Source organism: Dermacentor albipictus, chromosome 9, assembly GCF_038994185.2.
Source record: "Dermacentor albipictus isolate Rhodes 1998 colony chromosome 9, USDA_Dalb.pri_finalv2, whole genome shotgun sequence".
In the NCBI taxonomy this organism is placed as follows: domain Eukaryota; kingdom Metazoa; phylum Arthropoda; class Arachnida; order Ixodida; family Ixodidae; genus Dermacentor; species Dermacentor albipictus.
The window spans coordinates 103,959,205-103,985,390 of NC_091829.1; positions in this window are offsets into that span (position 1 = coordinate 103,959,205).

Genomic DNA, 26,186 nt, shown 5'->3' on the forward strand with positions numbered 1-26,186 from the left:
TAAAATTAATTGCATGTTCAGCTAAATATATGTTTGGTTAAATAATATATTTTTGTACTTGTAGCCGTTTTCATGCAATAAAGTTTTGACCAACACCAATACTGAAAGTAATTCTCAGATATTGTGTTGAAAGGTGCGCTAAACTAGCTCAATTGGTACATTTTGAACATGAAGGAAATTGTGCAAAAGGCAAGCTAAGGTTAAGGCAACTCCATGCGCAACTGTGTACTGTACTGGCAGTTTCTTTCAAAACCTGAAAACTGGATGTCATTGAACTATTGATTAGATATGTAAAGTCAATTGATTTCATTTCATTCCAGTTCGCGTGGTATATGTGCCTAAGAACCAAGTACAAAAACATGCGAAAGTGAATGCCACCAGGCTGCCCTGAAGTCGATGCAGGAGTGAAAGCAAGAAAGGCAAGCGAAAGTTTGGACACATGCTCAAAATCTGGATTTCGAAGACAAATGATAAGCTGCAAGTTTGCATCCATATTTCATTAGATAAACTGACTCTCCTTTCTTTGTTATGTGGCTTAGTTCAAAAATTTATTTGCTTCTCTTGATGTACTTGTTCATTTCATTTACATTTTTTTCTTTAACAAATGGAAATATGCAATCCGGCTATAGCAACTACATCTACAATGCTGTCATCAGAGATTTTGTAGGTGATGAAAGAAGCAAAATATCATATCGCATCGCCACCTTGAACCTAGAGTGAAACATTTGTTCAAGATGTAGTGTTAGATGCTTTTATAGACGAGTAATACAGCATTCATACTGTAATGTACATTGATATACATGCTAAGATGTAGTGAAAGGTGTCTTGCTTTGCAACTCCGACACATGAGTTGTTTTATCCCTTCATTGATGAGTTCTGCATACAGCATACAAAAAATTTAAATTTTTCTTGCTGATTTTTGGCATTGAGTAAGAAGTTTCTTGCCAAATGTATTGAGCCAACTCTGAATGACTGGCAGCAAGTGTCATTTGTCGGTTTAGAGCAGGAACACAGGATGGAAACAAAAGACATGGGACTCGTTTTCATTGGAAAGCACGGTCAGAGGATACAGACCGGTGCAAGATCTCCTGCTGTAGTGACCTCAGACACACAATACGAAGAGGATACAGACCGGTGCAAGATCTCCTGCTGTAGTGACCTCAGACACACAATATGAAGAAATGTACACCTATAGTACACATATGCAAAGAACTCTCTTTACAAATTCCAAACGCAGCCATATGTCGCTTGGGGAGGAGGAGCCCATTTCTTCCCCCATATTACTAAAGAAGTTTGTACAAAATATCCCTTATTTTCGTTGATTATGCTTATTCTCGATGTCCTTTGCATATTTAGGTATAAAAGAATTTGTTTTTGTACTTATATTCGTGGTAAATAAAGGGGTAAACAAATAAAGTGGTTCCAATGAACGCAAATATATAAATTGAGCGACTCTAGACGCAATGTGTTGATCATTCTACAATCTTTGTGAGACCGCGAAACAGGAACTAGGCAGCCATGAAAATCACTCCGCAATACCAAGAAGCAAGCTTCAGCACTTATATAGTACTGCAGAATACACTTCATCTACGCTGTACAGGTGGTGTCCTTTTTATTATGTGGTCGTGATCCCATTATGGAGAAATATCTTTGCTTTGCAAGTGCATTGGAGTACTTTAATACTTTAACTGCTTGCTGCAAAAGGAAAGTGCCATTATAGTATTACATAAGGATCATGTGTTATGAGGCAGTCGCTAGGCGTGGTATGTCACAGCACTGAGTTGCCGGCGGCCATTATAATTAGCTGTTTTGTGTGGCATTGTTAACATGACAGAACATCGTGAGCATTATTTGATGAATAAACAATACTACTTAATTCTGGTCCTTATTTGGAACTTTGTCTCATCTCTGTGATGTTCGCAACCCGCACTCGATGTTACTGAGACGGAGTGACTCCTTGCAAAGCAGCAGGGTAGTTCTGTTAATGATGCTGTCATTCACACTTACGAAGATTGTTTGGTAGGCATTATCTCAGTGCCAATCCCCCATAGTATCACAGCTTGCATTTCATTCATGCATAATGGAAACATTCTGTAGATTTCATGTGAAAATGTGACATTGGAGGGCATTATGCTACAAGCTCACTGCAGTGAGCCCCATTTTTGGAAGACGGCTGTTGTCTCAAATTACTTACAGCAAAGTGAAGCCATGTACATTCTCACCTTAACTATTGCAGTTTAGCATGGGCCACAATGACCAAAACAAACATATATAAGGTTCTCGTATTGCAAAAGAAAATTGTTCGAATAATCACTAATGTTGAGAATACAACTACCTCCAATATGCTTTTTAAGCACATAACATGGTCCGCGTCAACCACTTGTATAACTTGAGGTTGTTACAAAAAAATTATTTTCCAACAGCGTCCACTGCCGATTTTTATTCTACTCTGGCATCTTTGGGCATGTGTCGTGCCAACATACACACAAGACCTATTAATACATGGAATATACCATGTTTTCGTGCTAATTATAAATTACAAATGTTGTCTTACAACCTGCCCCATGTTCTAAACACGTATAAACATACAAAAGAATGTACCAAAGCTGAGCTGCGGAAATATCTTGTTGAAATGTGATTTGATGTCTTTGCTAGTAGATGCCACATGTTTGCTTGGTTATTACTTTTATTATTTCTGCATTTATGTATGACCATTTAGGCATTTCGATTTTATTGTTCAAATTTTGTGCAAAGATTATTAGACTGTATGCATAAATAGTGAATGTTTCTCTTTATTGAATGTGACTATTCTATGTGTGTCTGTTGAAGATTTCCTGTACCACTTGTGTGCTGCTGCTTGTAGGGGTTTTCTGGACACAGTCAAGCTGTGCAGGCAGCTTTTTGCCAAAAACCTACCCTCCATTTGAATCTAGAAAATAAACTTATACTTATATCCTTATACTTATTTAAATATGTTCTGCCTATTGTGTATCCACATGTGTGGGGTTGTGATATACCCTGACGGCAAGGCCATTTGTGGTTTGTTCAAAGAGAACATCAACGGATGCATTATAGCTGTTCTCAGGCTCTTCTCTTCCTGCTGTAAACTGGATTCTCTACTTATAAGAAATAAGTGTTCGTTGTGATCACTACATGTGCTCTTATTCTATATTCTATATTATTCTATGCTATATATTCTATATATATTCTGTATTCTATATATAAATATCCTATATTCTATATATATTCTATTCTATTTTTCTATATATTCTATTATTCTATATATATTCTTATTGAATAAAATGTTTACAAAGTTTTAACAGTTGTGCTGTTCTTTCAGATCTTAACCGGAGCAGGCAGCATTTGACACAAACGTGGAGGCAGTGCTAACGGAAATATTTAGGAGGTGAATCAACTGTCTTTTTTGACAAATTGGATGAAATGATGGCCAAGAAGTTGCACTTTTGAAACATTAGAGGATGTACTTACTATGCAGGCACCATGGGGATATTGAACTGGCGCTATTTATTATGTCCGGTTTCGCATTTATCTGGTCTTTAGGCATATTTCTTTTCTTCCATTAGCATCGATGCAGTATGATTGCTTTGATTTGGTGACATTGTAAATTTGTCGTTTAATATCAATATTGAAATTTAATTCCTCTGTCCATGTATGCCTCCATGGCATATTGAAATAAATCAGCCCTTTGTCGTGGGAAAGGATTAAATTCTTGTTCAAATGCCTGAAATGCTACATTACCTCATAAACTTCAACATATTGCAGCTGTTCAGTAAGCCTTGTAAACTGAAGCATAGTGTTTCTCAAGGTTGGCCATGGATTCCAATTTAGCAAATCAGACTGCTGTCTTCTGTTTTTGCCAGGTATAGCGCATTGATGCATTTGAGGTTAATACAGTGATAGTGGTGAAATATTTGCTCTTGGTGTTTCACTCACTGTAGTGCTATGTGCGCAGTGTTTCTTTAGTTGTTTATAGTATTGCAGTTTATCATAACATATAACAGTGGCTGAATAACTAGGCATTTGTTGCACATGGGAACTAAAATCTATTATGTTGTGAGCTTCCATCTTACCGTGGAGATAGTCTATTGACTACCCTGGCCGAGGTCAAAGTAGTTGCTGCAAAGGTTGCGGTTAAGTACCAGGAGGTAGTTTTACCAACTTTCTGATAGTAATCAAGTATACCGCCATTGTCAGTCTTCAAATGACTACCCGAGGAAGGGTCATTGTTGCCATTCCAAAGAGGTTCCGCTGACTACCAAGGGGTACTTTTTGGACCACTGAGGTAGTCGCATCAACTCCTGCTTTGGAAGTAATACATACACCTCAGCAGGTCTTGTGGGAGAGAGTCACAGGTACTGTGAAGGAGTCGCCGGTACTGTATTTCCAACAGAGTACGTGTTACCACCCAAAAGGTAATCATGTGTGCGACGAGCAGATACACCCCGAAATGAGTCAGTTGAAACTACATTTTTTTGTAAGAGTGTAACAGCGCTACAACGCATTTCCAGATTTAATCGCGGTTTCTCGTTGAGGGAACTGTCTCTTTGGAATGTGAAACGCGCCTTCGAAACACCGGACGTAAAATTTTGCACGTATCGACGCTTCATGGCGCACATGCCACACCACGTGACAAGTGGCACCACCTGATGCTAACGATGACCATGCTGATCAGCTGATATCCCCTACGAAAAGGGGCTGTGACAAACAGCAACCTAGCCTGCTTCGTTTAATCAGGTACATAATGTTTTTCGTTCTAGCATTTTTGCATTCACCTCTTTGATTTTCTTTTTCTTCCTCAAACCTGCCCCATCTACCTTGTACCCCTACCTATGCAACTGCTGCATTGTCTGCCACCTGGTGTAATAATAGCAACTGCAATGCAAAATGTGCTCGTATCGGCGCTAGGCGGCGTGCATCTCACATCGCGTGTATCCTCTCGCGCTAGGACGCGTGTATACGGCATGTCTCCGCTGCAAGCTAGGAAGCGCTCTATACAGACAAATATTCATATCGCGCGCTGAGTTCTTGAGCGTATGGAGTGTAGTTTGGATCAATTAGCTCTTTAAATTGGCCTCGCCAAAGCCTTAGATAAAGTTCAGCACGATTTTTTGTTCCGACTACTGCTACATCTTTAGCTGAACATTGGAGATGTGTTATTAGTTCTACTAATGACTACAAAGGACTACAAAGCACTACAAATCAACCGTAACCTTTCAGATATAGTGCAGTTACAGTCATCCGTCTGTCAGGATAGACCGCTCTCGCCTTTACTCTTCGCTATATACTTGGAACCACTTTGCTTAAGCATGCTTTGGAGCTCAAGCACTATGGGGTACAGGTACGCATATGAGAAAATTAAAGTTCCACCTAGCGCGGATTACAGTGCCTTCTATTGCGTCAATATACCCAGTATTACCGAGGCAATAAACAATACCTTGAGTTTCTATGAAACTGCACGAGCTAGTGTAAATGATCATAAAAGGAGAGGTTTTTGGCTAGGTGTGTGGGTGCTAACTCCCTCTGTACTCTGGAATATTCATAGGAATCAGTCTCCACTTCTATGGCTTCGTGTGCCTCTGATAACAACCGTAAAAGTGGAGCTGATTAGACGTCCATGTAGTATCTGTCGAAAGGTGACAACCTGGCAGGGACATGACCTCTCCATTTATGCGACAGCTAATGCATGCAAAATATTTCTTGCCTCTAAGCTTCTCTATGTTCTGCAGGTATTGCACTGCCATCGTATCCTTTTTCAGTCGTTTATTAGAATATCTGAATGTTTTTGGCGTTTATCACTGGAAGCTATATGAGAAGCTTTTTCTTCCACAAGAGAAGGGGGCCTTCAGTCTTGTGGGTTTGCGTGTGCGACAATTGGTCATGCGATAATTTTACATCAAAGTAGTCCGTCATCCTTTCCTTCTCGTAGTTAGTCGAACACGCCTTGTATCACTCCTCCCATTTCTCTTCGTCACGAAAAGCTTTGCTCAAGAACAGCCGTTATGGGGCTTCCTAAAAGAACTTGGCGACACTATTTCATTTTTGACAGCCAGACTCACTCTAGAATGTTTGTTTAGCGTTGATCAAACGTCTCTAACTATAGTACTTATACATAACCTTCTACTTGAACCAATGTATCGAAAGCCGTATGGGTCTGTCTTTCGTCAAGATCTTCTTTGCAGTGTCCGTAGAATGTGTATTGTTCCAGCAGCGAAAACCTTTATAAGCTGCCCACTTCCACCTAACCAAACTAAAACATGGCTTCGGGAAAAAGAATTATATGTAGTGAATATATGTGCATATGTACTATATAGACAATAGAATATCGCTTTATTCTTCGTTTACAAAGAACTATCAAAAAAATACTTTACTCTCATATCTTATGGCATACACTTACTTCGTTTAAAAAAAACAGTCAGTAACAAACCAACTGATTTGTTTATCTGATTAGGACTCTATTCATGCCAAGCTACACCGCTCGACAAGGTCTGTCTTTCGAGGAAGAAGTAGTAAGCAAGTAAGTAAGTAGTCAGTAAGTAGTAGTAAGTAAGACGGAGTAGAAGAAGTGTAGAAGTACCTCACATGTGCTCCAGCTTTTTCCCCCCCCAGTGAACGTCAACCTATAGATTTCCTGGAAGTAACGATCGCCATGACTGCGGGAAGTCATCCGGACCACGAAGAGCTGAAGGTCTCGGAAAGTGCTTCCATATCCATCCATAAAACGCCACATTTCGTGCCCGGTTCGCCAGCCGCCGCGTTAAAACGCCGGTTCAGCAGCCCGGCATCTCTACCAAATCATCAGGCAGCTATGGAAATAGGAATGGAGGGGGCTGAAATCGCCCCAGAAGAACTAGACGAGACAGGGTGGCTCGCCGCCCATAAGAACCTACAGCGAAGCAAACCAAGCCTTACCAAATCCAACGCCATACCGCGTACAAGAACTAGTTCAGTAGCGCAGACGCCGGCGTTCCGTCCGCGTCGGCAAGTGCCGAAGCCTCCACAGCTGCCGCAAAATTTCTTCAAAGTGGTTCTCCGACCACGTGACGGATTCAATACAGCCAGCCAGAGCTCCGCGCTCATCACCGACACCATGAGAGCGGCCGCCTTGGCAGCGGTGACGCAACTAGAAGAAACGGTACGAATTAACACCAGCCAAAATATAAATATTTTCAGCACACCAAGAGAAGACAACGCCGTCAAGTACAGCCAAATCAAAGAGCTCAAACTACAAGAGAAGAGATTCAGCATGACTACCTACATTACGGCACCCGAAAACTCCCCCAAAGGAATCATCCATGGAATTCCGTATTACGACACACAAGAAGATATTATTAGAAGTTTGGCGCGTAATACCTCCCGGGTCCTGCATGCCAGGCGCATGGGCAAGACGCCCTCAGTTATCATCGTTTTTCAAGGTGAAGAATTACCGCACTACAACAACTACCGAAATACTACGTACTGATGTCTTCTGTACAAGAATAAGATCGAAGTGTCCGGAATCTGCCGAAATGTCGGCCACCGGGACGATATGTGCCCCACCCCGAACTAAAAATGTTGTATGCGGTGCGGCAAGCGAAACCCGCCAACGGACCATGACTGTGAACCAGTGTGCGCTATCTTCAACAGCAACCATGGCTGTGGCTCAAAGCAATCCAAGAAGTCTTTCCGAGTCGCCTACATCATCCGACAACGACAGTGGCGAAAACTCTCGGTGGAAGTACAGAACCACCCCAACGAGGGCAGACAAAGTAGATCGCGAGAACGCCGATCGACGCAGAACAGCCAAGAAACCAGTGCAAGCTTTTTTCCCGTAGGATCGAGTAGCAGGAGCCGATCTCCATCTTACCCGAGACTAAGCTCAACTCCGAGCGCCAACGACTCCGGCTGGACGTCGCGGAACCAGTCGAGTTCCCGGAGACGAATGACACCGACTAACAGCGCTCCACAGGTGAGCTGGGCTAACATGGTCTCTTCTCCCAATGCTCAGTATCCTAAAATGCAGGCTCTCGAGGCAAAATTGCAACAAATGAGGCAGTTAATAGAACAACAGAGAACCGAAATCACAAAGCAGCGGGCAGATATCACCCGACTACAAAAAAGACAACAGGAGCGCAGTGAGACGCCGCGCCCAACCCCACCGTCTAATCCCTCACACAACACCACACCACCACCACAGAAACATAAGGCAGAAGATCATACAGACAACTCTTAAAACATATCCTCAAGATTCAAGAAAATAGAACATGTGATTACTGAACTTGCCAACCAGATGATTCAGCAACACCAGGAGAATGGTGCCCAATTGCAACAAATAGGCGCACATCAAGACACTGGAAACCAGAACCACCAACCTAGAGTCTCTGTTAGCTTAGACTGAAGCTAAAGTCCTTCGTTGGGAGTCGAGATTCACATCCACGGCCTCCGGCTCCCTTAAGGGCGTGGCATCCGAACCCTATGACCGCCCATCCATATCCGAAATCTCCGAATCGATCGCTGAACCACCGCCACCTGAATATGGCTCACACTCCTAACTGCAAGATCTGGCAGTGGAACTGCCGTGGGTTTCGCCGCAAACGGGGAAATCAGCAGTTCGTACGGGGCAAGGATGCCCGGATATCATTGCCCTTCAGGAGACGGGAGACCATGCAATATCGGCAAGGTACAAATCCTATATCTTCTGGGTTGGATGCCACCACCGCTATTATAGTTCACAGAAATCTAACAGCCATTAAACATGACATTGAAGAAGTCGACATAGACCGCGTCATTATTGAAGTCATCCCTAAACGTAATGAGAATGGAAGCATATTCATCCTGAATGTCTATAGTCGCCCAAAGTGCCGACGCCACAAGTTTGGAACCCTATTCGGAAAAGCTCTCAAAAGCTCCCAACAAAGGCCTTATCATTATTATTAGGTGATTTCAACGCTCCCCACACTGCTTGGGGATATCGCACGAAGGTAGTCAAAGGTCGTAATCTTTGGCTAGAAGCCCAACAACACGGACTGACTCTCATCACAGACCCCCAGGCACCCACCCGTAACGGGAATAGTGTCAGCGTTGACACCACTCCCGACCTAACTTTCATCAAAAACATAGGAAACTATGATTGGACTAATACCGGGGAAAGCCTCGGTAGCGATCATTATATCATAGAGATCCATGTTCAGGCGGTTCCATTCTGCAAGAAGGGCAAACGAGTCCCGCTCACGGAATGGGACCGCTTCTGCCAGATTCGAAAAACAACCGCCAGCCAGCATATACATGATCTTGGGGCCTGTATCGGGCATCTCAGAGTTTGCGTGAAACGCGCCACGAGGGAAATCCCTGAAGACGATGGTCTGGTCGAAGTGGATAGCCACCTCCTACACTTGTGGGAAGTGGAAAAGAGCATGCAAACCCGCTGGAAAAAGGAAAAAAAACGTACACTCCGCTTGCGCATCGCGCAAATCAACATCGAAATTGAGGAATACGCTAACCAGTTAACCAAACACCAATGGGAGAAGGTATGCGACAGCATGCAGGGACAACTCTGTCTAGCCAGAACGCGGAATCTCCTCCGATATCTTATGCACCCGGAAAAGAGTAAATCTGGGCAGAGAAAATACCTCAGTAAGATCACTCACCAATACCAGGGCACGAACGATGAGCTCCAGACAAAGCTCAGAACCCGGTACACGGGCACAAATGCACAAATCCCCCAGAAGCCATACGCTGGTCCGGATAATCTTAAACTAGACGCACCCATTCTAGAGGCTGAAGGGCGAGCCATCTTGCTGAAACTACAAACTAAATCTGCACCAGGCCCCGATGGCATAACAAATAAGACCCTCCGAAATCTAGACAACGCATCTATCGCTGCATTAAGAGAGTACTTAATCCGCTCTTGGGAAACAGGTTCTATCTTCTCGCAATGGAAGCATGCACAAATAATATTCATGCCTAAACATGGCAAGCGACTACAGCTTGAGAACTTACTCCCCATCACTCTGACCTCGTGCGTAGGAAACCTCATGGAGCATGTCATACTTAACCGCCTCCACAATTTTGCGGAGGACAACAACCTATTCCCGAACTCCGTGATTGGCTTTCGTCCAAAACGTTCCACGCAAGACGTCATGCTTCGGCTTCAGCATCATGTTCTGCCCCACATAACCAAAAATGGTACCCGAGCTGTCCTGGGCCTTGATCTTACAGGCCTTTGCCAACGTAGCGCATCATGCTATACTGGAGAATCTGCAGTACCTAGGTGTAGGCCAGAGGACCTACAACTACGCCAAAGATTTCCTCAACCACCACACAGTGGAACTAAGAATAGGAGAGCTACAATCGGACAAGACCCCTCTTGGAAGTCGTGGCACACCACGGGGATCAGTCTTGTCCCCCTTTCTCTTTAATTTAGAAATAATATGATTACCGGAACAAGTTAATCAGATTCTAGATCTACACCACAATCTGTAGGCCGAAGACATCACCCTGTGGGTGAATAAAGGCAGCGATGGAGATATAGAAACCACGCTATAACAAGTTGTAGATACGGTTAAAAAGTATGTGACCTACGAAGGCCTCGCCTGCTCCCCACAAAAATCAAAACTCTTCCTACTCAGAGCCTCTACAAACCGCCAATCCGGCACTGCGCCACCACCAGAAATCACCGTGCGAGATGGAGGAGGCGCGATCCCGGTGGTGACTACCATCCCTGTACTCGGCCTCTTCATGCAAGCTCATGGGCGCAACAGCAACACAATTCATAAACTAGAGGCATGCGTTCAACACACCACGCGACTCACCTCAAGAATTGCCAATCGACAATCTGGCACGAAAGAAGCCAACCCCTTAAGGTTGGTACAAGCCTTCGTGCTCAGCCGCATCACCTACATAACCCCGTACCTCTGCCTCAAAGTTGCTGAGAAAGAAAAACTAGAGCGAATTATCCTGAGGGCCTATAAACAGACTCTTGGATAAATAGGCTAAATTGCTAGCCCTAGGTGTGCACAACACCTTCGAGTAACTTGTGGAAGCGCATCTTATATCTTAATACGAAAGGCTTGCTCAGAGTGCCGCCGGGCAAAACATCCTCCAGAATCTCGGCATCAACTACGAGTCGATGCAAACCACTAGAGCAGACACACCCCACGATCAGAGGCGCCATCACAAAATTATTCCACTCCCTAAAACCATGAACCCCGAATTCCGCAAGGAAAGGAAGGCCGAGCGGTCCAAAGCACTACATCAGAAATGCCACGTCTTCAAAGAGGTAGTCTATGTCCACGCAGCAGAATACGTAGAACGACACTAAATGTCCCTTGCAGTGGTGGACTGCTCAGGTCAAATACGCGCTGGTGGTTCAATCTGCACCAGAAGCTCTGAAACAGCAGAAGAGGCGGCTATCGCTCTCAATAGCCTCCACACATTGCCATTACATTAATAACGATTCCAGAGAAGTAGTACGCAATGTTGCAAAAAGTCGGATCTCGGCTCCGGGAAAACACATACTAGACACCAACCAACACCCACGACCAATCTAGATCATTTGGGCACCAGCACACTCCTCCCTACCCGGCAACGATGCCGCCCATACCGCGGCTCGAGGACTCGCCAACCGAGCAATCGGACGGCTCACGCTAGGATCAGAGAGGGATCGCATGGTCAGTTACAAGGAAATAACTCAGCACTACAGGTTAGCCAGGGCTGTGTACCCGCCAGCACACAAATCGCTTAACAAGCGACAAGAAGTAGCTTCGAGACGACTTCAAACACCAACTCCAACCCCGTAGCCTATCACCACTACTACCCGGACCAATACTTTCAACATGTAACCATTGTAAGTAAAAAAGCGGATCTGTTCTATATTATGTGGTCGTGCCCAGTAGAAAATCACAAAAATCACGAAATAAGTAATACTGAGCAGTGGGAGTCCGCGTTGCCCAGCTCCGACCCTGACCTGCAGGCCAAGATCATCAAGAGAGCTAAAGAAGCCGCCCGGGCCCAGGGGCACATGGCTGCCTAACAAGGTCATCCGTCAGTACCTTGTTTTCAGATAAAGTCTCCACTCAATTATCACTCACTCACTCGAGGAGAGGCTGCTGAAGCGTGTGGTGTGGTTGCAACCTTGATCCCTTTCCTCAATGGGTTTCGCGTCTGGACGCTTGTGCTTGTTTGTCCGAATTTTGAACTTTTACTGGACTGCATAGTAGGTGGGCATTTGTTTTATGCGAAGCATATTAACGTAGGTTTCGGGCCTTCGCGCGACACCCGGCGGTGGCCACCATTGACCCTGAAGTGGGGTCACGTGACATGACGTCACGTCATGACGTCACACATGCTGCAGATGGGGCCTCAAATCGCGCCGTCGGTCGCCTCCCGGCGGTGGCCACCATTGACCCTGAAGTGAGATCACACGATGTGACGTCACGTGATGACGTCACACCGGCTGCAGATGGGGCCTCATATCGCGCCATCGAACGTCGCCCGGCGGAGGCCTCCACGCTTCGGTTCGCGCCGTCGCGCGCGACGCGGCGGCGGCGCCACCATCGCTGCATCACGTGATATGTGGCGTCACGCCAGGGATGAAGCGGCGCGCGCCCGTCGTCACGTCAGTCTCTGTGCCCGCAACCGCGCCAACGTCTTTGCGCCGAGCGTGTATGCGGTCAAGATGCCTCCAAAGGCTAAAGATACGCGAAGGTTAAGCCCAGTGGATGCTTCGCATCCACTGGGCTTAACCTTGATAAGCCTTCAATTTTTTTCATGTGCGTCCAAATGCAATGTAACAATTTTTCAATGACACTACTCAAGATTCCATGCAATAAAGAAAAAAAAGCGCTGGCGTTGCTCAGTGGCAGAAAAATTGCCCATAATTTCTATTATTTCATTTCATTACGTTAACTTATTTAATCGAAATTCTTAACAATATTTTCATTACACTTCTAAATTACAGTTCTATCGTCCCACGCTCCTCTATACAAATCTAGTTTCTCTCTACTTGTAACCATACGGAAAACCGCCTGATTCTTGGCCATTACCCAATAATCGGTAAGCGCCACTGTTGAGGACACAAGACAAGATAAGTAGCTCACTCCCGCGCAACGGGCCCGAGTTCGGTCCCGGCGGGAAGTGTTTTTTTCTCTCGTTATTCCCGAGAGTTGCGACGGACACCGGTGGTGGCGGACAATATAGGCAACCAAACCGGCTATTGGAATGAGCCGTTTCGACTTCACACCTTACGCTGTGAAACGAGGTGTGAAGCGAGGACACCTTACCCGAAAGCGAGGACTGGGTGAGAAACTCAAGTGACGCTACTTCCGACCATACACTGCTTCGCAACGGCTGGATGCTTTAGTTTATCAAGTTGTCCCCGACGAACTCCTTCCGTTCTAGTGACGCCGCGTATGCTCTGAGGTGGCTCACGCTGTCCGCTTGAAGCCTTAACACACACTAATACTAATAAAGACCTTTAGAGCACAGCTCAGGCGCACGTTCCTGCGCTGAGCTCCGGCGTACCTCGGCGTCGTACCTCGCAACCCAGCGAACGCGCACAGCGAAAGATAAAAGCGAACGCGGAACGCTGCGGGAGATGGAAGAAAAGAGCGCGAGGAGGAAAGTGAAGGAGGAGGCTGCAGTGAAAGTGTGAGGCGGAAAGCGACGGAGGAGCTGAGGGGAAACGGCATGTGCATGCGCTGAGTTGGCAGCGGCTATGGCATCCACAGCCACGTCGGCGATCTCATCTGCGCTTCCGAGCAGGGGCGAGCGTGGCGTGAGGTGAGGAGGGCTATGCTCGTCTGTAGCGTCAGATCCTGAGGTCAGTCCATGGTACCGACGTGTGTGACGTGGATCACTGCTCCTGCAAGGGGAGATGGCGAGCAGCTACGAGTAAGGCTCGATGTGACGCTTCCGTGGGTGTTGTCGCCGTTGAAACTGGTGGTACGATTTTTCTGCGACGAAGAGTCGTTGTTGTCGCTGGTGGAACGAAAGCGCGAAAAGAAAAGCGTAGTGCCGCGAAAGAGGGGCTGTGCGGCGATGATGGCTACGATATGGCGTCAGAGTAGTGCACGCCGTCTGTAGGGAAACAAAGACCTGTATCAGCGGAAGTCTGACTGCAGCAACTGCTGAGAATCGTGCCCTCGCATCACCGCGTGCTCCCTCTCGCGATCTACTGATTAGCGAGGCAGTCGAGCCACACTTCACTCCGCTTGCAATATGCCGGTTGCGCTACTCACAACATTCTCTTCCTAACATAAACCTTGCCCCTATATAATCATCGTACAAAATATTGACAGGCGAAATGAAAACACTATAGAGCTGTGCTTGAAGTTCGCATTAGGGGAGTTTCGTAATCGTCGGTGAATTTTCGTTTCTTTCCTTCCTTGCTTCCTTTCTTTAAGTTGCTTGATCGGTCGGTCGGTCGGTATTCTTCTCCCTTTCTTTGTTCTCGTTAATTCTTGCAATATTTTTGTATACGTATGCTTACAATTTGGTCTAAACATCGGGACGATCACTTCTAAAAGGGGGCAATGCCACGCAGCGTCTTTCGTTCGCTGCTGTTTTGTGGGAAACCGCAGACGCGCTGTCTTATCGTTTGTGGCATCGGTCGCTTTGTCGCATGCGTACAACTATGCGACAAGTGTGATGTCAAGCGAATGCAGCTATCTCTTTATGGGTTTTATCTGACTCGGTGCTCTGATAACGAACATCGCGAATGTTCCTTGCCATGTATTAAACGGTGCGCGGCTGTGAGCCAGGGCAGTCTGATACACGGACCAACGGGAGCGTCTGTGACTGTCGCAACTGCTGAATTTTGGCACAAGTTCGTCGATTAAACTCATTGTCCCCTACTCTGATCAAGCTTAATTCTCTTCTCCTAGTCACTGCACTACGTGACAATATGCTGCAGGTCATAGCTGATTTGCCTACATCCCATAATGCTTATCGCCAGTGCTGATTTGCGTCAGCCACTACTGGCATCACATCTGCACTCAAGGCAAGACCGATCAACCACCAAGAGAGAAGAAATGCGTATAAGGCCCGGACATCACGCCCGATCACTTGACAGCGACTTGACAGTTTTGTCGATGTGTCCTGCGCATAGCTGTTATGCTTCCGTGTGACTATATATAGAGTGGTGCTTTTTGAAAAGAAAAATTGTTGGAAGTTAGCGGCTATGTTGCCTCTTCTGTCCCCTCTGGTGTCCTTGCGCTGTTAATCAAACATTGAAGCACGTTTTACCGAGGCACGACAGGAAGCTGTGGACATCAATGTTCCTCAAACTGCGGATCATGACTTCCAGATAGCTCGTCTATATATATATATATATATATATATATATATATATATATATATATATATATATATATATATATATATATATATATATATATATATATATATATATATTTCTTTATTTATTTATTTATGTGTGTGTGTGTGTGTGTGTGTGTGTGTGTGTGTGTTTGTGTGTGTGTGAACGAGAACGAAAGAAACCGAGGGGCCCGATTTTTATTAGTCACAATTATAAGAAGCCAACAGGCAATGCACCAAGGGTACTACTTGCCGATATATATCCCTGGAATAATTTTTATTATTATGACTGTAATATTTCGCCCACAAAATTTACGGCGCATTGGCAAGACACAACGGCAACGTAAACTGGTCATTACAATGAAAACTTCACTGCACACACTTGACTTCCCAAAGGCAGTAACATTCGCCTCGCAGAAGCTACATATTTGGTGTTTAGTTGATATGGTTGTATGAAGAAACCGAATAGATTCGTCTTAATAAAATACACGATTATATAAAACAAAGGATGGATATTTCCGTGCCAAAATTACGATATCATTACCGGGAACGCCGTACTGGGGGACTTCAGAATAATTCTGACCACATTGGGTTCTTTATCATTCATCCAATGCACGGCAGACAGGTGTTTTGCATTTCGCCAACATGAAAATGTGATCACCTCGTTTGGATTTTATCCCGCGTCCAAATCCATGAATATATGAATTCTTCTTACAGATTAACACGTATTTCTGCAAGCTTACTTTGTTGTGGTTCATTTCTTTGTGGTTCATGTCTTTGAAACGAATTATAAATGTATCTGCGTTATTGAACAAAGTACATTTTGAGAAGGCTTAAGGCGGGGGGGGAGCAGAAGGGGGTCGTGGTATGTTTGTTACTAAGGGTCACGTACTGCGAAACTTTGAGAAACACTAGTCTAATTGGTACGAAACTCGCTCGGTAAAATTTGCTTTCTTCAACCTGCATACTGGGTTTCTGCAGTCTTACGACGTCCACACCGAGTTTCTAGCTACGAAAGACGATTTTGCAGTGATAGCAATTATATCGACACTCCAGGTGCATTTCTGCCATCGTCGTCACCGTCGCCGTGAGGATGCGTATAAATTCCCAGGGCGACTAAATCGTCGGCGCGCGCTGTATGCAGCATCTGCTTGTGAAAGCCTGCGAGGGTGAGCCCGCGATCGCGGCTCATTCTCGCACACGCAAGCGAGGAAAGCGGGGAGGAAGCGCGCCGTTTTCCTTCGTGAGTAAGGCGGCGGGGGGAGGTGAGGATGAGGGGATGCGTTCTACTACGGGAGGCCGCATGCGCCCACCCGGGCTGCTGTATCTCGAAAGCTATTTGAGACAAGAACAAAGTGTCGTGTGCTGTGTTTTCGCAGCTTAGTTCTCGTTGATTGGAGAGGCCAGCACGAAGGTGAATTCGCTCGCTGCTGCTGCCGCACTTCCTCACCCCAGTGTTTTGCCAGCGAATTTCCGCAGTCATTAAGCGAGATGTGTTCATGTTTGCTATTGCGCGCGCGACACTATGCTTGGTAATTTAGTTAGTGTGCTTATGTTTACACGTTTACACGGTCGATAAAACTACTATCTTCACTTGGTATAGCTTTCCACTAATGTTCAATCGCAATCGATGCTTCGCCTTTCGGGCGAAGCTGCTACTTTTTTAACAGGCTCACTGCGACAGCATTTTTATGTCTCGATTCCTGTGCCTCATTACCCCAGTGGGTCACTGGCGATATCGCTCTGCTGCCTCGTGACCAATTGCTGAGTCAACAGGGAGTTACGCTCCTTTGAAACTTCCTCTACGTGCACATAGATTACACTGGGACAGGTCAAACAAGAAGCAACAAGAATTTATCTATGGGTTTATTTCTAGCAAATATGTATATTGCGCACTGCAGGAAAGTCCTGCACATCCGCAGAGTAAAAACAACTGCCGTGACCAACACATAACCTTCGCTGTAGTGAAAGTGTTAAAGAGGGTAGCTTTGCACGAGTTGCCAGGGGATCCGCACCTGTGTCCACCTTGACAGCAACTACAGCGGCGGATGCAGCATATCAACAAAACGCAACAAAGAATACTCCTTATAAGAATTAGTTTACACTGTCTATAGAATGTACCTAAACTTCTAGACGGCTGTGGCTTTTCTATAGATTCGTTATTTTGTCTATGCAAAATCTACACTCTTGCTGTAGCAAAAGGTGATAAGGTACCTAATACTATTTATCTACTCCTATTGTACACTCGATCTATAGACTACTTACAGACAAACGTCAATGCATTATCTACATCTTTTTGTTCATTATTAGTCGAATGACTATCTAAAGACGGAAGCCAATGATGTGTTGACTAGTTTTCTCTGCTCCTGGTTATAGATAGTCTATAAACAACAGTTGATAAGGTGTGTATATATATATACACATATATATACATATATATATATATATATATATATATATATATATATATATATATATATATATATATATATATATATATATATATTTCCAGTTTATAAGGGCCTCTAGACTAAAGTCACCAAACTGTCTCTTTCGTTTAATCAACATTGCGGACTACAGGCTGTCTATATAGAGAAGTTCTCCAGTTGTCTATTTCTTTAGCCAATTCATAGTTTAGTGCATGCCTACAGACAAAAGCTGTAAGAGTACCGTTTCACCTGTCGTTGAATCACACCGTTCATAATTGTTATTTTATGAATTAGGTGTATAACATAATTACATCACATAACAAATAAACATAATTAGGTGTTTAAAGATCTGTTCGTAGTATACTGGTTTTAAACATATAACCTCTGGTGCAACATCAGCGGGGATGCTTTCCCGACGGTGAATTTTACTTGTCAACCACCCGAGTACTGAATATATGCATCCATACAACTGCAAGTATTCTCTACAGTTTTTCATATAAACTCTCATTGAGAGTAGGGTGGAACGTCACCAACGGTCCTGTTAAGTTGAGCGAATGCCATGTATACCTCCTGTGGTAAGGTATGATCAGAAGTAAAAAAGAAAACTGACCCTGTAAAATACCTTTTCCATCAGGTTTACTGACCTTATATACATTGCCTATAGACAAAATTTGGTTATCTCGGACAAACCCGGCAACCCTGTAATCAAGTGGACGTGCTAGTGGAGCAAACTGCTGAGATTGCTCTAAAACTTTTTTGAACATTGTTGTCACTTTATTACATACATAGTGTATACCTCCATAGTGGCTCTCAGTATCCAAAAGACAGTCTTCACAGTTGCCGAAGCATGACTTTGTGGCACTAGAATAAATAAAATAAAACTCTGACCTTATTATGATAATTGATGCAATGAGTACCAACTTCAGCGATAAGCGGACGCGAAATACGCATCAAGCTAACAGCACAGAGCATCATAATGTTTTTAGCTGTCAAAGCAGAGTTTGCGAGCCTGGGATGGACTGATGTCTCGCATGTGGTGGGAACGTGTCGTGCCATTCTCAAATACTTTTCACATTGTCCTCACATCTTGGCTCCATCACTAACACTGCGTGGTTTTTCGTAGATTGATATTCTGCACTAAAATCATCAAATGTTCTTGTTCATGTAAAACATATGTGCATGCCCAATCCTTTGCGCCCACCCGGCTCTTTGCTGGCGGTATGCATGTCCGACTGAGCGTATGGGTACGTCATTACCGTATTGGTTGGTATGATGTATCACCGAAGCAGATAAATGCGCACTAACATGTGTGCAAGTAACTCATTTAGCGGTACGCTAGAAAATGCTTACACTAGCGATAAACTGTATCACTCATCGTCGTTAGTGACAATGGATGCGCCTGACGTGCCTTCTAGCGGCTTTTAAAAACAATGCCTTCATTCAAGTGGACGCTCCAGACGAAAGCCCACGGCATTGATAAAACAGCACAAAACGCATTTCCTCTCTCCATGGAAGGGGGAAAGGGGGAATGGAATAGAAGGGGGAAAATAAACCAATGCACGCACATATTACGCAGACAGCAAGACAAAAAAGTCACTTTGCTCCGAAAGGCGAAGCATTGATTGCGATAGCAAATTATTAGTTCGTTAAATTGGGTTTATTGACACAAACGTGACTTGGGCTTGACACAGGGTGTTGCGTGACACAGGGTGTTAACGTGACACAGGGTGTTAGAAAATAACTGGTAGAAACATTGAAACTGGCATTATTTAAAGTCTGTTCAGAACACCTACTTCATCTAAAAAAATTGCTACATCTGTAAAAGGCACAAGTGGATCATCTCCCAAAATGACAGTGGGCTGTAGTGGTACGTGCAATACGTATATATGGTGAGAGTGTTTTTGTCTTTTTCTTTCGATATGTGGGCATGTAATTAGAATGTGTACTACTGTATGTGCTCCTTGACATTTATCACATATCGGCTGTGTTTCCTTTGTGAGTAGATAATTTTGTGTGAAGTGTGTGTGCCCTATTCGTAATCTGGCTAATATTATCTCAGTGAAGCATTCTTCGTGATAGCATGTTTGCCATTCACCTATAGTACCCGTTTACTGAGGTGCAATTAGTTATTGTCGTTCATGCATTCCACTGACACTGATTGCCACTTGTTACTCAGATCTCTGCAAATTGCCTGAAGCCAATTCATCAAGGGCACATTTATTTTAGCTATAGTTTTGTGTTTCGCATTAGCAGCATATATATCCGCCTTTTAATTTCCCGGGATCCTAACGTTACTTAGAATCCGGCAGAAACGAAGTGAGTGGTTTTGATTTATGCATGACAGTGGACGTAGGATGTCGCGGATGAGAGCTTCTTGCTCCGATTTTAACTTGGTGGCTTTAATAGCACTTACAGAGCCTGTGAAAATTAGATCTGTTTTTGTTTTTCATTACAACTTGTTGCACTGCCGTCCACGGAGCATAACATTTGGCTGTGAAAACAAACGAATAGCAGGAGTCTAACAGTCCGTTCCTATGTTCCTCATATATGTTTCCTTTAAAGGGCCGAACTGTCGTACTATGTGATCCTGTGGGGTACCCCATTCCTTTAGGTGTGTCAGTGAAAAATGTATAACTCGTGTAAAGTCGCACCAGGCAACTAATCTGGATGGCTCATCTGCAATTTGAAGTGCTTGTTTTAGAATATAACAGTCGCGACGCTTGTTTTTCATACCGAAGTAGGGGAGGTTAGGTGGCATGGGGTTTATTCGCCTAGTGTATTCCTGTGTTACAGTGTGTGACAGTGTCATATCGTATGTGTTCTGGTGTTGAGTGAACTTTGAGAAAGCAAGTCAGCATGAGTTGTGTTCTTAGTCCCAGGGATAGCTCCTTGGTTTCTGCGTTGAGACTAGGAACAAGGGAAGTTCTGTAAGCGCCAGTTGCTAAGCGTAACACTAGATTGTCTTCTGGATCTAGCCGCCTGAGGTAAGACTGTCTGGCCTGACTTATAGACTGCACAACCGCAGTCTATTTTGCTGCGTACCAAATACTGGTGTATATGCAGAAGGCACATCGGTGGAGAGCCCCAGTGTTTCCGTGACAATGCTAAGTATGTTCATTGTACTGTTCGCTTTAATCTTCAGTCCGCCTATGTGTCCTAGAAATATAGCTTCTGGTTTAACATAATGCCTGGGAACTGGTGTTATTTTTTTAACTGGTAGGACATATTGGTACACCTTCAGGACCGGGACTAGATATAAGCCGCTTCTTTGGGAAAAGATCACAGCGACATCTTTTAAAAACAGTTTACACTCGCAGTGCCGCGCCAGCGTCGACTGGCCAGCCGGTCAGTGCCTTGTAGTCACCTGCGGGAAGCCGCTCAACACGTCAGACTACAAGCATACATCCCCCTGATTAGAACTAAACTGGAATAAGCATCGTCCATCTGGAGCCCTCATCAAGCATATTTAACAAATGTCATCGAAGCTGTACAAAACTGGGCTACCAGATTTATTCACTCTTTCATACTTATACGACGTTAGCATGTCATCTCTAAAATTGCAATTTTGAGATGCAATTTTAGAATGCAAGCAAGTTTGTGTGACCTTTCTGCTCGCCGTCACATTGCGAGTCTTGTTTAATATCACAAGTTCTTTTATTCGCCCATAAAAAAAGAACCGCACATCTGCGCACCCCCACCACGCAGACCCCATTGCATCGGTCAATAGACCCCTACTAGACCCCTCTTCCCTCAAGACCCCTACTAGACCCCTACTAGACCCTCAAACTAGACCCCTCTTCTAGTTTTGCGTCCACGAGGCCGTACTGCTACCTTCATGAATTCATTTTTTTTTTCACGAACGGCAACTGACTGGAACGGCCTTCCCCACCATATCGCTGCCATAACCTGTCCGTCCACATTTTCGACTTCTGCAAACGCCTGCATCTTGTAACCCCCCTCCCCTCCCCTTATCTAAGACTCCAAAGGGGCCTTTAAGGAAAATAAACTGTTGTGACGCGATGTGATGTGGTAACGCCGCGAAGCAAGGAGCTCAGCATGAGTTGCGCATGCGCACAAAGTTTCCTGGAAGCGCAAGTTGGGTCTGCTACGCATGACACTGCCCCTGTCTCGATTAACTGAGCTTCCCTGCTTATGGGAGACAGCAAGGGCGCGTGCACACGGGTTCATCTTAGGACCTAGAAAAACATTCAAAACCCCTTTCCTAAAGAAAAATGGTTGAACGCCGTGCTGCCAAAACGAACTGTATATATCTGCATTACCAGCGTCACGCAATGCATTCCCCGCCATCACTATACGTAAGCCACGGGTGCTCCTCATGGCAGAAGAAGAGGCTGCCGTACGCGAACATAAGCGCGAGCGCGATCGTGGCCGTAAGGCCGATCGCGTGTATCGGCAGCGGCATGCAGAAGCCCTGTGGGAGATGCTTGTGCAGTCCAGATGCCTAGTCGACTTGTGATCATCAGTGTGTACGTAAACCGAACGCGTCTCATTGTGACGAGGAACGTTCTCGGCAGAAATGATGACGACCTTAAAACCACATAGTACGCCGATCCTCGTGTGCGGTGACATTAACACCAACATCACTAAAGAGCACGCTAAATGGATCGAGAGTTTCTAGATCGATACTCGTTGAAACTGAAGATATTACAGAAACCCACGACGCAACGCCATTCCTGCATTGATCTCACGTTTGTAAGCAGGCCGTGTCACGTCGCGATGGCAGAGCTTCTGACCGTCTACCACAGCGATCACAAGGCAATACTGTGATAGTGTAAAGTCGTCCGTGAAAGTGAGTCTGTGCGTTTAATCAACGACTTCGTGGTATAAAATAAAGGCTATGCAACTTAACGAAATGGGTCTTCATACAACTTCAACGTACAAAACGTACAATACTAAACAAGCAATCAAATATCACATATGCATAGCATCGGGTCGCTCAGCATTTCTTTGGTTCGTTGCGTGGTCGTTGGCTTTGGACTTTGATTCACTTTCCATTGGGAGAAAGCATCGCATTGAACCATGTTTATAGAAGGGGTCTTGAATTTTTTTTTCAATGGAGAAACAAAAGCCGTTTTCAGTTGCCCAATGTGTGAGCTTATTTAATGTGATTTCAACTTGTCGTTCGCAGGTTACTATGTTCGATCCTCAGCACGCAATTTGAAGATCATCAACGTATAATGAATGCATGAGAGAAGGTGGGATTATTCTATTTACGGAGTTCAAGCTGTGCTTAGTATACGTCCTTGTGGCCCACCATTTTCCTGGACGAATATGCGTGAAAACGCTGTTCCTAGACAGATTTGACATGTCCGATGAAACGTAAAGTGGGCTAGACGTTAGAGCATTTTCCCACAGATCTCTAGATCCGCAAGATCTCTTAATATGCTATATGTCCAAGCAGTGTCGTATGACTTTTCCAGGTCAAACAAAGCCTAAAGCAGTGTAGTTCATGTAGAAAAGCATTCCGTATTTCAAACGGAAAGACGACGCCTTACACCGAATGTGCGATGCAAAGTGCTTTTCATCGATGGATTTCAAGAGTGGTCACTGAAGAATTGAAGTCGACCAAATATATCCCGATAATACTGCGTTTTCACGCCAGACGGCGTCTTCAATTTCAAGGTGATGCAATTCGGAACTCACTCGGTGTCTGCAACGTTCCAGCACTCGATTCGCACAATCTTGGAACGACTGAAGTGTCAGACTTGTGTCTACTTGGAGAACGTTGTAGTCATAGCGTTTAATTTCAAAGATCATGTGAGCTTGCGACAGTACAAGAGGCCATCAAGTCATCAAGTAACACTGCGAAGCCGGAAAGTGCCGCTTCGCTTACGATGAACTTCAGTTCCTGGGCCACGTCATCGGCAAATCTAGAGACCGCCCCGACTCGCAGAAGACAGCTGCCATCACATAGCTCCAGCAGCCGATCGATAACAAGGTGGTGCGTAGATTCCTAGGCATGTGTACCTTGTACAGGCGCTTTCTCAAGGACTTTTCCCACATCGCTGAGCCACTGGCCGATCTAACTAAACGTTATGTCGAGTTCAAGTGGGAAACGCCAGGGTCAACTTATTTCAAGAACTCAAACGACGCAAGCAGCCACCACCGGTACTGGCCCACTTGGACGAGGAGGCCGATAGAGAAATCCGCACTGACGCCAGTAGCCTAGGCCTCGGTACCGTCCTAGTTCAGAGAAAAGATGGACTTCGACGGGATACATTTTATAGTGGCAGGTCGATGTCAAAAGCGGAACCCAATTATTCGACGACGGAGAAGGAATGCCTCACTATCAATCGTGCTACAGCGAAATACCGTCCTCCGCTATATGGCAGGCCTTTTAAATTCATCAAAGAACATCACGCGTTGTGTTGGCTAGCTAGCTTAAAAGACCCTTCAGGAAGCCTGGTGCAGTGAAACCTCAGACTGCAACAATATGAAATAACTCTAATCTACAAGTCTGCAGTATAACACGTTGTGAGGCTAGTTGGTTCATAGTTTTCAAAAAATGAAGCGCCAACAGAGAATATACACTAATGAAGCAAGAACAAGGCACTTTGTCCTGTCATTGTTTTTTCTTCATCAGTGTGCTGTTTCTGCTGGCGCTTCCTTTTTTTGAAAGCTACAAGTCCCGACGAAGATACTCTGATGCCGACTGCCTGCCTCGTGCTCCCATGGACCCGACGTCCTATGGTGACCAAGTTGAGGACGCGTTTCTCGCTACAATAAGGCAGACGACTTTTCCAAGCAGCAGCAACCGGACTCGTGCTCAGAAACCTTGCTGAGTACTTGCAAGAGAAGGTCGCCTTTGTCCCGAGACTATTTACGCGAGGATTGTCTTCGTTGTTCTTAACAACCGAGGTACTGGTGAAGTACTTTTTGTCAGCAGGCACAAACTACATTTTCATTGTGCCTGAAGCACTTCGGTTAGAAGTCCTGCACGCCCTGCGCGATGATAAAACAGCCTAGAGCTTCGGGTTTTCCCGTACTCTCGCAAGACTTCAAGAGAAGTAGTACTGGGCACGCCTGACCACCGCCGTCACCCGTCACTTCATGTCGAGACTTCCAGAGGCGCAAGACACCACAGACCAGGGTGGCAGAATTACTACAGCCGATCGAGCCTCCTTGATGACCACTTCAGCAGATCGACATAGATTTGTTGGGACCCTTTCCAACGTCATCTGGAAGCAAGTGGATTGTCGTGTGTACCGACTACGTTACCGACTACGTGGTAACGAAACCGCTGAGATTAAAGTCGTCCAGAACCTCCTCCTACGACATGCTGCCCTAGAAGTCCTCATTACCGACATAGGAACGGCCTCCACTGCAGAGCTCACCCAAACCATTTGCCTATACAGGCAGACAAACCACCTGCAGAGGACAGTTATCACAAAGCAGCTGATATACAGACTAAAGAAAGTTTACATCTTTTGGGGTGTATATCTGCCACACAACCATAATCGTCATCTGCCTTACTTGCATTTCCTTTCTTGAAAACGCCGCGTCCACTACTTTCCTGTTGATATTGCTATGACATGCTGATAACGCGCATGGTGGTCCTTGCTGGGAAGTACCGTGCTGGCAGCGTTAAAGAAAAGAAATGCGGACAATATAGATGACGTGTATTTAGTGGCAAGATATGACTCAAAGGGTGAAAACTTTTCTTAGTGATATAAGCTTGCTATGTACGTCGACGTCGAACACAGCACGTGAGATGCCGTCAAGCCATAGGCCACCTTCCGTTAAAAAACGTGGTGCAAGAAACAATGCACATATCGCCGTTAAAGCTGCTTTACGGAAAAGCCCAATGACTCCTGACTCCAATCTGCCACACGTCACGCACGAAAAGAATGTCAACGTCAGCGCATATCTACAGCGTGCCGAAGAAGCATGACAGCTCGCCCGCATGCGCATCAAGAACTGGCAGGGGACCGACAGCCGGCACTACAATCTTCGGCGACGCTACGCGAAATGCCAGCGCGGTGACCATATTGGGGTCTGGACTACGATATGCCGACAAGGACTTAGCGAGAAACTGTTACATCGCGTTACCGGACCCTTCAAGGCCATCTGACGCATTGATGGACTGGACTACGACGTTGTCCAAGACGGCATATCACCATCACAGCGGCGCCGCGCACAACCTGAAGTCACCCAAGTGGTTCGCCTTCAGCCTTTCTACGCCCGCTGAGGAACTTAGTGTCACCGCCCGCCATGGTTGCTCAGTGGCTATGGTGTTGGGCTGCTGAGCACGAGCTCGCGTTGTTGAATCCCCGCCACGGCGGCCGCATTTCTATGGGGACGAAATGCGAAAACACCCGTGTACTTCGATTTAGGTGCACGTTAAAGAACCGCAGGTGGTCAAAATTTCCGGAGTCCTCCACTACGGTGTGCCTCATAATCAGAAAGTGGTTTTGGCACGTTAAA